The sequence below is a fragment of the Panthera pardus genome, unplaced genomic scaffold, assembly GCF_024362965.1.
Source record: "Panthera pardus isolate Hobbes unplaced genomic scaffold, ASM2436296v1 HiC_scaffold_6, whole genome shotgun sequence".
NCBI classification, from domain to species: Eukaryota; Metazoa; Chordata; class Mammalia; order Carnivora; family Felidae; genus Panthera; species Panthera pardus.
Genome location: NW_026526991.1, coordinates 83,534,777 through 83,548,708, shown reverse-complemented (window position 1 = coordinate 83,548,708; position 13,932 = coordinate 83,534,777).

Below are 13,932 nucleotides of genomic sequence, written 5' to 3'. Positions count from 1 at the left end.
AGTCCAAGAGGGAAAAGGGCACAGAGAGGGGGGGGGGGACACAGAATCCGAAGCAGGCTCCAGGCTCTGAGCTGTCAGCATAGAGCCCCACATGGGGCTTGAAACTCATGAACTGTGAGATCATGACCTGAGCCCCAGTTGGATGCTTAACCAACTGAGCCACACAGGCACCCCCAAATCTTTCTAATTCTAATACGTTATGTTCATTTATGTGATTCTGAATGCAATTCTAACCGACATGACATAACTGGCAAGGAGATCAAATGTAGTGGTATTGAGAGACTTCAATTATCAAGGGAGCTGCAAGGAAAATCATTCTGCTAAAAGTGAAATGTCTGATAATTTCTTGGCTTGCCTACCGACGGTGTCATTTCACAGAAAGAGGAGGTAGTGAGGGAGGGTGCTGTATCTCTGAACTTCATTCTAAATACAAGGGAGAGCTACTTGGTCAGGTGGGCATCACTGGGAATTTAGGAGAAAAGAATTATATCATTTTAGAATTCACAACAACCACATAAAGTAACACCAGATATATTTATATTTATGTCCTCCATTTGAATGGTTTCATTAAATCTGAAGAATTATCAAGTACCTACTATGTGCTATACTTGTTTATTCATTACATGTATGTGTAGAGAAGAGTCTCTACCCTTGAAAACTTTCAGAAAGGTTAAAGAAATCAACAAAAAGCCCCCACCATAGATTCACCATGCTGTGAATTTAAATGTATCACATAAATGATAATAACTCATATTTCCCTGGATCTGGACTCTAAATTACTTGCAGAAGATTTCAGACTCTGCAACTACTCCCCCAATACACACACACACACACACACACACACACACACACACACACACACTTGGCATATTCAGAAAATGACCCAATTCTGGGAATTTACAGAAATCAAAAAGAGACATTCGGATTTTCTCATTCATGGAATTGGGAGTGTGAGCCAAGTTTATCTATAAATCTGATAGCCCCAGCTAAGAATCCTGTCTCTCCCTAGGAACTAGATAAGGACAGGGATGAATTTAAGTGACAGCCACCACCCTACATCATATTCAAAATTACTCTTCCTTTCCTGAACAGACTCTGTTCAGAGGTTTTGTTATTGGGCCAAGCTAACACGTCTGTCTCCATCTCCTCTGAGGTATTCTCTGCTGCAAAGCTCCTCAGTCTCTCACTAAATAGACTTCTAGAAGGCTTGCTACACTAGCTTACAAGACTTGTCCTAGTGACAGATTAAGCTCAAGATGGGGGCTCCACCACAGGTAATCTTTTTTATGGTTCAAGTCTGTGGGGACGGGAACAAGCTCAACTATCACAATCTCGAATTTAATTTTATGTTATCTCAACATGCAACAAAAGAAGGTAGAGATCGAATGGAACTATTTAGGCCATTTGGGGAATCTTCCTCAGGTCATATGTAAAAGATGAGAAAGACACACAACCCAAAATGAAAAAAAAAATTTAAGAGAAAAATTAAGCTAGAGAATTTTGTCAACAAAGTTGAACCTCAGCGTAAGGATAAGTGTGCAAAATAGCCAAAGACCAGAGTCTTAAAGCTACCATAGAGTGAAGAAGGAACAAGGTAAAAATGGGCTCAGTATTTGAATTTCATCTCATTATGCTAACAGATTACAGCAGAAAAAAGCTACTCATCTCCTAATTTGCTTCTCTTTTCTCCACTAGGAAAAGGGTCTTCAAACTGAAAAGAGTAGAACAAACATGGTTAAGAGGAAAATAATACCCAAATTAGCTGAAGAGATGAAGAGAGAGCTCCTAGCTGTTTCAAATAAATTCAAGCCCCCAAATTCAAGAAAATTATTCTCCAGGCACCTGGAGAATTTACAGGTGTGATCTCAGAAACACTGTCAAGCAGGAACCATTGAATATTTATGGAGAAGAGATATGAGGGCAAAAGACTAAAACAGGTAAATGTCCCGATTTTCTGCAAGTGGAAAATGGTATATTGCAAACACAACAGAATGTTGTGCTTACCGATAATCCCTGGAAAAGTGTTGGTGGGTTTCTTTAAAAAGCTCTAAAGAAGTCTGTGAAGAAGAGTATGGCAAGCTTTGGAGAATGGTATGGGTTTGCTGAGAGCAGAGCACATCAAGATGCCTCTTGGATTTTGTTAGGAACAAGATGAGGGAAGGGAGGGGCATTAATAATGACCTAAAGAAGCAAAGTAAAAAAAAAAAAAAAAGGTGGGGGCAAGGAGGTGGAGAAAATGGAAGATAAAATGCACACCATCCCTGGTCATTATCATGTGTTAATAATGTGCAGCAAAGTGTATAGTTTTCTCTGGACTATTTTTATGGGGTAATAAACAATAATCAATTGGACCAGAGCCATAAATGATCTCCACCTACAATTTTCATGTTGAAAGGGATTTTTGAGCTACTTGATGTAGCAAAAACTGATCTGGAGGCAAGTTTCTATCAAGATCACGAAGATTGAATGCTACAGTCTTTTAGTTTCTTTTGATGGGCTTACCAATTGAAGTTCAATATGATGCTATAGATACCTAGTTTTCAGGATGACATTTAACCAATCTCTTGTTTCAGTCATTTATAAACTACTGTCATTTTTCTAAGTCCTATATGCCACACACTGTGGAGGCATCTTGTGTTCATTATCTCTAATGCTTACAACACCCCTGTGCTGGTATGTTATCTTCAGATTATAGATGAGGAAAGTGAGGCTCAGAGAAATGAAGTTAATGGCCAGAGTCATCAGCTAGTAAGAGGTGGAGGTGGGCTTTGAATACAGGTCTGCTTTAAACTTACACTTTTCCACTGTACTACACATCTTCCATTATGAATTCCATGTGTAAATTTGGGGCCAGTTGATATGTTTAGGAGGATTTCTAAAGAAGTAAGTAGCTGTATTAAAAGAATTTTGATAAACATCAGGTATAAAATGAAGGCCAGAGTCCTGGGCCTGTTTAATGTTATTATCAACGATTTGGGTAAAGACATATGGCATGGAGTTGAGAAGTGTAACTAACGCTTTATGAAAAAGAATTCATACTTAAAATATGTATAAGTTATAACAATAGGCCAAAACTAGCTGGGTAAAATTAAATAGGGATTAAATGATAAATCCTGAATTTGGAATAAAAGAATATAATCTTTCTAAATATGTACTGAGGATATTTGGTTTACCAGAAATATAAATGAAAAAGACATGGGGGTTTTGAATTAATAGCAACCTCAATAGGAATCAGCAGAGTGATATATGAACAAAAAGAAGATGGAAAAAAAAATCTTAAAGCTACATTGGCTTCATTCGTTCATTCATTCATTCATTCATTCATTCATTTCTACTTAGTGTATACTAATCAAAGGACATTTTACTCTACATGCTTCATACTATATGTCATATATGGGTCACAGTGTGCCAGATGTACCATAGTTTAAAATGAACTTTTGAATAATTGGAATGTGACCCAGGATATGTCCTGTTGACAAGATATTGGAAAAGTTCTGGATATCATGTCCATTGAGAAAGAGTTATAAAAAGTTTGAATGTATAGCCTGCAAATTCCTCAAATATTTAAAGGGGGTATAGTTCATGAAACTAGTCATTCATTCAATTATTCATTCATTCATTGAAAAATATATATTTAGTTTTTGCTATATGTGAAATATGTCAGACACTGTCCTTGGTACTAGTAAGAAAAAAATTTAAAAGACATGACTCCTGCTCTGAAACACTTTTTAGTTTAGTGAGAGAGACAGACAAGAAAAAGCAAGTATTCATAGTATGTGTTATATTAGAGGTATTCCTAGGGCACAGAGAAAAGTCATCTAGATCAGACCGTAGGGGTCAGTAAAGGTTCCACAGAGAAAAGTGTACTTGAGATAAGATTAGAAAGATGAATAGGCATTAACTAGCTGAAAATAAAGGGAGAAAGTAAGGACATCACAAGTAGAGGGAACAGCATGTGTGAATGTATAGGAAAATCAAGACAGCATACAAGAATTGGTGAAAACACAAGTAGTTCTGGAAATTGGAAAAAAAGGACATGTGCAGAGCACTGGTAGGAAACGAGGCTTGACTTACATTCTAAACTAAGGAAATTGAACTTTATCCTGAAATCTATATGGAGTCTAGAAGCATTTAAAATTGGGCAATGGCAGGATTAGATTTTAGTTTTAGAAAGTTTCTTCAAGCAACAGTGAGGCCAAGCTGGAGGCATTAGGACCTGTTAGGAGGTTCAGTCAATTCTCATTATTTGTGGCACTTACTCTCTGTAAAGATGTGCAAACACTGAATTAGTGGATATTGAGTCACTGCTTCTGGGGGAAGTACAGGGTTATGTTCCTGCAAGCCTCTGGTCACAATAGTTTAATCAACTGACCGATATGTAACCTATCTTTATGTTTAAAGACACTTTGTTATATAGATATAGATGTGATGTCATATATATCTATGTAAATGTTTTATAAATAATTATATGCAGTATTTCTAACTGAGAAGGATTTAACATTTCCCTGACTGAGCAACAAGACCATTAATTTCATGGCCATTTACCCTCACAACCTTGCTTTAAAAAAATCAGTCATAATTCTATGAATCCACATATTTAGCCACTTTTCCATCTTTTCTGTAACTTCATCATGTACCATAGATATTGCTTTAGCACTTTCTGGAGTGTCTCGTATATAGATCACCAAATTTCATTTTCCTTTCTCTGGATGTGTCCTCCTGTTGATTCATTAAAACTGAGATATGATCAACAACACCGTAACTCATGCCTCAACAATGTTTATCTGACACACGTGTTTTCTCCATAAGGCACATCCAGCCATCTTGCTCTTGGGAACACTAGATGACTCTTCAGCACTACACTTGATGGTGATTTTAAACAGCAGAATTGCCAAAAAAAAAAAAAGGCACAAAAAATGAGAAAAATGTAGCACTAAATAGACTGCCAAAAGGATACTTGTTTACAATATGAGGGCTGAAACCAGAAAGTAAAGTATTGCCTTGTTTGACCTTATCTGGGAACACGCTTGCTGAGTGACTCAAATTTTTTACTACTCTGAGCATGTCCAGGAATGATTTCAAAAACCTGCAAATATTGACTTTTGGGGTTACTAATAAGCAAGTAGGAGAATTTCAAAATATGGAATCAACAAATTATAAGAATCAACTGTTCTTAACAGTAAACTAAGTTATAGCTGATGAACAACTGAACTGAGCCAGCATAGTGAGGTAGGTGAAGGAGATGAGTCCATTCATTTAAAATATTTATTGCATTTCAGCTATGAACAAAGTTTAGTGCTAAGAACCAAGAATATGGTGTAGCCTCTGACCCTGAGGTGTGTAGGTAACAAGGGAGAACTGTAGGGTAGATGAAAAATTTCAGGAATCATGTCTTCTTTTTTTAAGTTTTTTAAAGTTGATTTATTTACTTTAAGAGAGAGCACACATGTGAGCATGAGCCAGGGAGGGGCAGAAAGAGAGCGAGAGAGAGAATCCCAAGCAGGTTCCCCATTGTCAGCACAGAGCCCATCGCTGGGCTTGCTCTCACTAACCAGGAGATCATGATCTGAGCCGATATCAAGAATCAGATTCTTAACTGACTGAGCAACCCAGGCGACCCAAAAAGTATGTTCTTTAGTACATATAGATATCAGATATGGCATATATATCAGATATGGTACATATCAGATATGGCAAAGGTACATATCAGATATGGCAAAGAAGTCATAGGGAATACTTCCAGAAGAGCTTGATGATGCTCAGTCCTAGAGGGCATGTGGGGGGAAAAGTGGATTAGAGGATGGGGGATAAGTGTAGGTCTGGGTCAGCTCAAGAAAACATAAAACAACATAGGAGTGGTGTTAAGACAGAAGATTAATGACCAGAGATACCTACCTGTTGGGCATGGACTCGAAAAAATAGGTTTTTTTGAGAGGGAGGGAGCCAAACCATTAGAGACTCTTAAAAACTGAGAATAAACTGAGGGTTGATGGGGTTGGGAGGGAGGGGAAAGTGGGTGATGGGCATTGAGGAGGACACCTGTTGGGATGAGCACTGGGTATTGTATGGAAACCAATTTGACAATAAATTTCATATTTTTTTAAAAAGGGTTTTTTTTGAGGCATAATAAATTTACTCCTAAAAATCTGTTTGTGAAATGTGAGCATTGACCTGAGTAAAAGACTTTTAAGGATTTAGAATCCCTTGGAGGTTTACATGGAGGGCAGACTGGTGAGGAAAGAAAAGCATCTAGATTTTTTTGCTAGATCTTTGGCTACTGATGACTGTCTGATAGTCCCATTCACTAAGCTAGAGAAACAACAGGAAAAAGGGATTGGGAAGGAAAAGAAGATGTATTTTATTTGAGACACATTCAGGTTCAGGGACCTATGAGACATCCACGTAGAGATGGTCATCAGAGAATTGAAATTACAGTGTTATAGTTCTCTGAGTCCTCTGGGTTAGAAAAAGAGAATTGGGGGTGGGTAGTTGAAATCAGAGATTTATATAAGGACACACAGAACTTAAGTGTTGAAAGGAAAAAATCAGATGACCAAAGATGGAGCTTAGGAATTATGCTCACGTAAGGGACACATTGAGGAAGAGAAACTGAAAGAGAAGACTTGATAAGAAATAGCTATAGAGATAGGAGAAAAAAATCAACTATCACAGATACTGATGGTGGATAGAAATCTAAGGAAAAAGAAAATTCTGACATGATGTCAAAAGCTGGACAGAGGCCAAATAAACAAAGAATAGGAAAGATAACAGTGAGAATATGGTTGGAAATGATAGGTAGATAGATTTTTTGCTCAATATAAAAAATTACTTAATAGGAACAATGGAAAAAGGGAACAGGTTTCCTTATGAGATGAACACTTTGCCACTGAATTATGCAAACAGTGACTCAGTGACTGCCATTGAACAGCATTTCAGGAAGAATTCTACTAGGTAGGAGACTGCATTAAATAATCCTTTCAGTCTGTCCTTACATGACTATGATAGTATGTTCTCACTCAGGGAGACAGAAAGGGTTGGAAAGGGATGACATGTAAGGCTGGACAGGTGAGATTTTATTGATGGGGCAGCAGAAGTCAATATTCAGTGAAGGACTTTTGGAACCAGCCCTAACAGTTTATTGGTATGTCCCCTTGAAACTTAGATGCAATAACAGGCAACAGTAAATGAAGTCGAGACATCAGATCTTCCTTGGTATAGTATGGAAGAAAGAGGTGACTCAAGGAGGTGGAACTATTTGAATGGATAAGTGGTGTAAGTCCTGACACCTCACAACCTTGCTATGTTTCCTCAGAAGAGCCAGAAGGACGTGGTCCCATGAACTGAACAATCAATTGCATGTAACAATAGCCAGCTGCTTCACTCTGCTTATGCCTCATTCCTTCTCTCTGAGATTGCCCTTGATATAAAGAGTACGTAGATTCTGCCTTCTGCGGAATTTAGATTTAACAGTTTTATCATAAGTATGTCTCGGAAAAAAAGTCTCTTGTGATGTGATATAACAACCACTTAAATATCACCCGTTGTTGATGTTTTATCCTACATCTTCTATAATTTCCTCTATAATGTCATCTATGACATCTTATAATATTGCTTATTATTTTACTATTATCTGACTCCCACTTGAATTTTTCAGAGGACGTGTTAGGATTCCCATTGGTATTATCTGGCAAATCCAAATTGAGTCTTAATTTTATTTCCTGGCTTTATTACTAACCACCCTAGGATCCTTTGTAGTATTTCTCTTTCTTAACTGGCGCTTTCGGCACCTTCCAATTGTGCATTGTCTGAGAACTAAATAAATGTGAGCATGCTAGAACTCAAACAGCTGTATGTATTTAACTACAAGGTTGGATGCCCAATTCCTGCACTGCTTATGCAGCCATCAGGAGAGCTCTGAAAGGAAAATCTGCAAAGCTTCCAGCATATTTTATTAATGACCAGCCAGACACCATAACCCACACCAGGGAGATGAGGACCTAATTAATTAGGCATAATACCACTTAGCACTTACCATTTTCAATAAATATTACTACATGAATGAAAGAATCCTCAAAAGACTCCTGTGTAGCAGGAACTATTAATCCTATTTTACAGCTGGGGAAACAGAAGCAGAAAGGTTCTTAGATTTGCCCAAAGCCACGAAGAGAGGTGGCATCAATTCCCAATTTGGCTTTCTCAGAACTGGCCCTCTAGACTATTTTTAGAGCATGACTTTCTCAAAGGTCAAAGGGCTATCATATATCAAGGGTACTCACACATGAAACTTTAAGCAGTGTATGGGAATAACAATAGAGTAGGTGCATGGAAGTGTGAGGCTAGTGTCAGGGACTTTATAGGGAAATTGGTCATTTGCCTCTCTCACTTCTCTTGAGGGCAGGGATTATATGCTGTACACATGTGCTAGCAAGTAGCAGAGTTCCTGGCACACAGTAGGTATTCAGTAAACATTTTGTTTATTCATTCTTTAATCAAAGTCTTGTTAAATTCCTGCAGTATTTTAGGCATTCTCCTTGCCCTCATGGAACTTAAGAGTCTAGTGACAAAGAACATAAAATAAACCAATAAATAAGTAAAATATATGTAATCGCAAGTGCTAAATGCTATGGTGAGGGTAAAAAGGAGGGAGTGAGCCATGGAAATACCTGGGAAAACAGTACTCCAGGAGGTAGGAATAGCAACTACAAACTTTTAACATAGGAACATCCTTGGCATGCTCAAGAAATAGTAAGGACAGTGTGGCTGTGTAGAGTAAGTAAGGGGACAGTAAAAGAAGGTAAAGTCAAAAGAGAGGATACATGCAGTCTTATGGGCCATTTTAATAATGTTGGTCTTTTAATCTGTAAAGATATGAAGATGTTGAAGAGTTTTGAATGGTGCTATGGAATAAAGTGACATATTTTAGTGGGCTATTTGTGCCTATGCTTAGGGGGTAAGTGGGGAAACGGGGAGACACGTTTGGATATTATTGCAATCATTCAACTGAGGAAACAATTTTTCAAGATTTGTACAAGAATATAGTGGTGGAGGTAGCGAGAGATAGTCAAATCCTAGATACGTTTTGAAGGTGGAGCCAAGAGGATTAGATTTTTTTTTAACTTATCCTTGCATGTATTTAGAACAAGACATTCTCCTTTCGTGGAGAAAACAACAAATGCATCTGCATACATAGCTATAACATTTAAATGTCATTCAAATATTTTCCCTCCTCTGTATAATATTAAAATTTTATAAACTATATCCTCACAGTTAGTAAAAATTTTTTGTGGTCATTTTATTCAACTTCTTAACTTTATTTTTTTTATTTTATTTTTAAGTTTTTAAAATTTACATCCAAGTTAGCACATAGTGCAACAATGATTTCAGGAGTAGATTCCTTAGTGCCCCTTACCCATTTAGCCCCTCCCCCCTCCCACAACCCCTCCAGCAACCCCCAGTTTGTTCTCCATATTTATGAGTCTCTTCTGTTTTGTCCTCCTCCCTGTTTTTATATTATTTTTGTTTCCCTTCCCTTATGTTCACCTGTTTTGTCTCTTAGAAGTCCTCATAGGAGTGAAGTCATAGGGTTTTTGTCTTTCTCTGACCGATTAATTTCACTTAGCATAATACCCTCCAGTTCCATCCACGTAGTTGCAAATGGCAAGATTTCATTCTTTTTGATTGCCGAGTAATACTCCATTGAATATATAGCACATCTTCTTTATTCATTCATCCATTGATGGAAATTTGGGCTCTTTCCATACTTTGGCTATTGTTGATAGTGCTGCTATAAACATTGGGGTGCATGTGTCCCTTCGAAACAGCACACCTATATCCCTTGGATAAATGCCTCATAGTGCAATTGCTGGATTGTAGGGTAGTTCTATTTTTAGTTTTTTGAGGAACCTCCATACTGTTTTCCAGAGTGGCTGCACCAGCTTGCATTCCCACCAACAATGCAAAAGAGATCCTCTTTCTCCGCAACCTCACCAACATTTGTTGTTGCCTGAGTGGTTAATGTTACCCATTCTGACAGGTGTGAGGTGGTATCTCAATGTGGTTTTGATTTGTATTTCCCTGATGAGGAGTGATGTTGAGCATTTTTTCATGTGTCGGTTTGCCATCTGGATGTCTTCTTTGGAGAAGTGTCTATTCATGTCTTTTGCCTATTTCTTCACTGGATTATTTGTTTTTTGGGTGTTGAGTTGGATAAGTTCTTTATAGATTTTGGATACTAACCCTTTATCTGATGTGTTGTTTGCAAATATCTTCTCCCATTCTGTCAGTTGCCTTTTAGTCTTGCTGATTGTCTCCTTTGCTGTGCAGAAGCTTTTTATTTTGGTGAGGTCCCAGTAGTTCATTTTTGCTTTTGTTTCCCTTGCCTCCAGAGACGTGTTGAGTAAGAAGCTGCTGTGGCCAACGTTAAAGAGGTTTTTGCCTGCTTTCTCCTCAAGGATTTTGATGGCTTCCTGTCTTACATTGAGGTTTTTCATCCATTTTGAGTTTATTTTTGTGTCTAGTGTAAGAAAGTGGTCCAGGTTCATTCTTCTGCATGTCGCTGTCCAGTTTTCCCAGCACCACTTGCTGAAGAGACTGTCTTTATCCATTGGTTATTCTTTCCTGCTTTGTCAAAGATTACTTGGCCATACGTTTGCGGGTCCATTTCTGGGTTCTCTATTCTGTTCCATTGATCTGAGTGTCTGTCCTTGTGCCAGTACCATACTGTCTTGATGATTACAGCTTTGTAGTATAGCTTGAAGTCTGGGATTGTGATGCTTCCTGCTTTGGTTTTCTTTTTCTAGATTGCTTTGGCTATTTGGGGTCTTTTCTGGTTCCATACAAATTTTAGGATTATTTGTTCTAGCTCTGTGAAGAATGCTGGTGTTATTTTGATAGGGATTGCATTCAATATGTAGATTGCTTTGGGTAGTATTGACATTTTAACAATATTTGTTCTTCCTATCCAGGAATCTTTTTTCATTTTTTTGTGTCTTCTTCAATTTCTTTCAAAAGCTTTCTACAGTTTTCAGTGTATAGATTTTTCACCTCTTTGGTTAGATTTATTCCTAGGTATTTTGTGGTTTCTGGTGCAACTGTAAATGGGATCAATTCCTTGATTTCTCTTTCTGTCACTCCATTGTCGGTGTATAGGAATGCAACCTATTTCTATGCATTGATTTTATATCCTGCAACTTTGTTGATTCATGAATCAATTCTAGCAGTTTTTTGGTGGAATCTTTTGGGTTTTCCATATGAACGACCCAACGCTAATATCATCCTCAATGGGGAAAAACTGAGAACTTTCCCCCTAAGGTCAGGAACAAGACAGGGATGTCCACTCTCGCCACTGTTATTCAACAGAGTATTGGAAGTCTTAGCCTCTGCAATCAGACAACACAAAGAAACAAAACACATCCAAATCGGCCAGGAGGAGGTCAGACTTTCATTCTTCACAAATGACATGATCCTCTCTATGGAAAACCCAAAAGAGGATTAGATTTGATGGAGAGATTTCTGAAGTCTGGAAGAAAGTGAGGAGTCAAGATTGTTCTAAGGTTTTGACCTTAGAAACTGGAAGGGAGGACTTACTATTTACTGAGATAATACTATGTAAGGAGAAAATTTCAGAAGGGGAATAAAGGGTCTGGTTTGGACATGTTATCTATGAGATGCCTCTGGCCTATCCAAGAGGAGATGCTGAGTAGAAAACGATGTGTCCTGGAAGATAAGGGAATAAAGTATTTCAAAGTGGAAGGACAAGAATAAACTGTGTCAAAAGCTTCTGTTATTTAAAAAGTTAAAAGATTGAGGGGTGCCTGAGTGGCTCAGTTGGTTAAGTGCCTGGCTCTTGATTTTAGCTCAGGTCATGATCTCATAGTTCATGAGTCTGATCCCCACATTGAGCTTTGTGCTGGTAGTGTGGGGCCTGCTTTGGATTCTCTTTCTCCCTCTCTTTCTGACCCTCTGCTGTTTGTGCTCTCTCTCTCAAAAAAATAAACATTAAAAAAGAATTTAAAAAGAAAAGACTGAGAATTGACCTTGGGATTTAGAAAACAGAAGGACATTGGTGATCTTGACAACATAAGTGTTGGTAGAGAAAAAGGGTAGAACCTGATGGATTGAGTTCGAGAGAGAATAGTGTGAATTCACTGTGTATCTAGATGTAGCTATACCTGTAGATACAGATCTAGTAAATCTTTGCTCTGGCAACTGCAAGAATCTAGAAACAAAGAAATAGCTCAGTAGCTATGAATTTCTTCAGAATTCTGATTGTGGTCTTCAGATACCGTTTCCCATAAAAGGAATCAGGACTTCTTAGAGAAGAAACTGATGTCAGATCTGCTTCCCAAAATATACAAGATTAACCAGGGACATCGTGTCATACCAACTAGCCAAGAAGCTTTTACATTTCTAGGTTTGTGTCAAAAGGAGTCATGACAGTCTGATCATCATGGACTAACTAGTACCATACTAAATCCCCTACTATATACAACTAAAAAACAGGGCAAAATATTTGAACCTCTGTTTTCAGATATCAGATAGCAGCAGCACAGGACTGGATCCCTGAGAGGAAGGATATAAACAAGATGAGCTTCCCAAGCGTTCTATCTAGATGCACTTACCAGAGACAGTACAGAAAGGGGGGTGTCCAAGAACATCCCAGTAGTTTCTCTGAGTTTAAAGCACAGAGATTGGAGTTTAGATAGATGAAAAAAGCTGGAATTTGATGGATAGAGTACCAGACAGTAGCTAAGTAGACAAAGAGCTCCAGAAATATGCTTAGAGATCTCTAAGTACCTAACTGAATACTAAACTACATATGCATAGGGTGGGATTCTGGGGCACGGGGAGGCAGGGAAAGAATAACTACTGGGAAGTTGTGACCTGAATGTTGCTGGAGCTGGAATACATGTAGGAGACACTCAGTTTTAGCCAGTTAGAGAATATGCTAGACACTTAGTAATAATAAGTTTTGACTTCTGGTGGAGAAAGTAATTTTAAAAGCATTTTAACCATTTTTGATCCCTTGCTCTTACATATACATTTAGAATCAGTTTACCAAGTTTTATGAAAAACTATTAAGATTTTGACTGGAATAATATATAACCCATATATTGAACATTTAGTCTTTCTGTCCAAGAACATGATGTGTCTCTACATTATTTACATCTTATTTAATATTTAAAAACAAAGTTTAAAATTTATCTACCTAAAATTTGTGAACTTTTTTTTAGTTTTATTCCTTTATTGCTTACAAACTTGTTACTTTAAAAAAAATTTTTTTAGTAGGCTTCACATTTGGGGCTCAGTTAGTTAAGCATCCAACTTCAGCTCAGGTCATGATCTCATGGTTTGTGAGTTCAAGCCCCGCATCAGGCTCTGGGCCAAGAGCTTGGAGCCTGCTTCGGATTCTGTATCTACTTCTCTCTTTGCCCCTCCCTCACACACACTCTCTCTCTCTCAAAAACTAAATAAACATTAAAAATAAAAATTAAAAAAAGTAGGCTCCATGCCCAGTGCAGTGTCCAAACTCACAACCTTGAGATCAAGACCTGAGCTGATATCAAGAGTTGGACACTTAAGGGACTGATCCACCCAGGAACCCCACAAATTTGTTACTATTTTCTTATTTTATTGGATTTTGTAGTTATTTTTACATAATTTATAAAAAGACTTGACATTTGTATTAATTTTACATCTAGAAAATTTGCTAAGCTCTCTTATTAATTTTAATAAGTTGTCCATGAGTCTTTTAGGTTTTCTATGTAAATAATAAAATCATACATGAATAATAGCAGTTATTTTCCTTAACAATTTGAATCTTTTTCTTGCCTCATCTGCTGGTCAGGGACATGTTGGCTAGAGGTTGTTTTTGGACATCTTTACAAAGAATTTACTTCCGGCTTTGTTTCTTCTCAATGTTTAGATAGATAC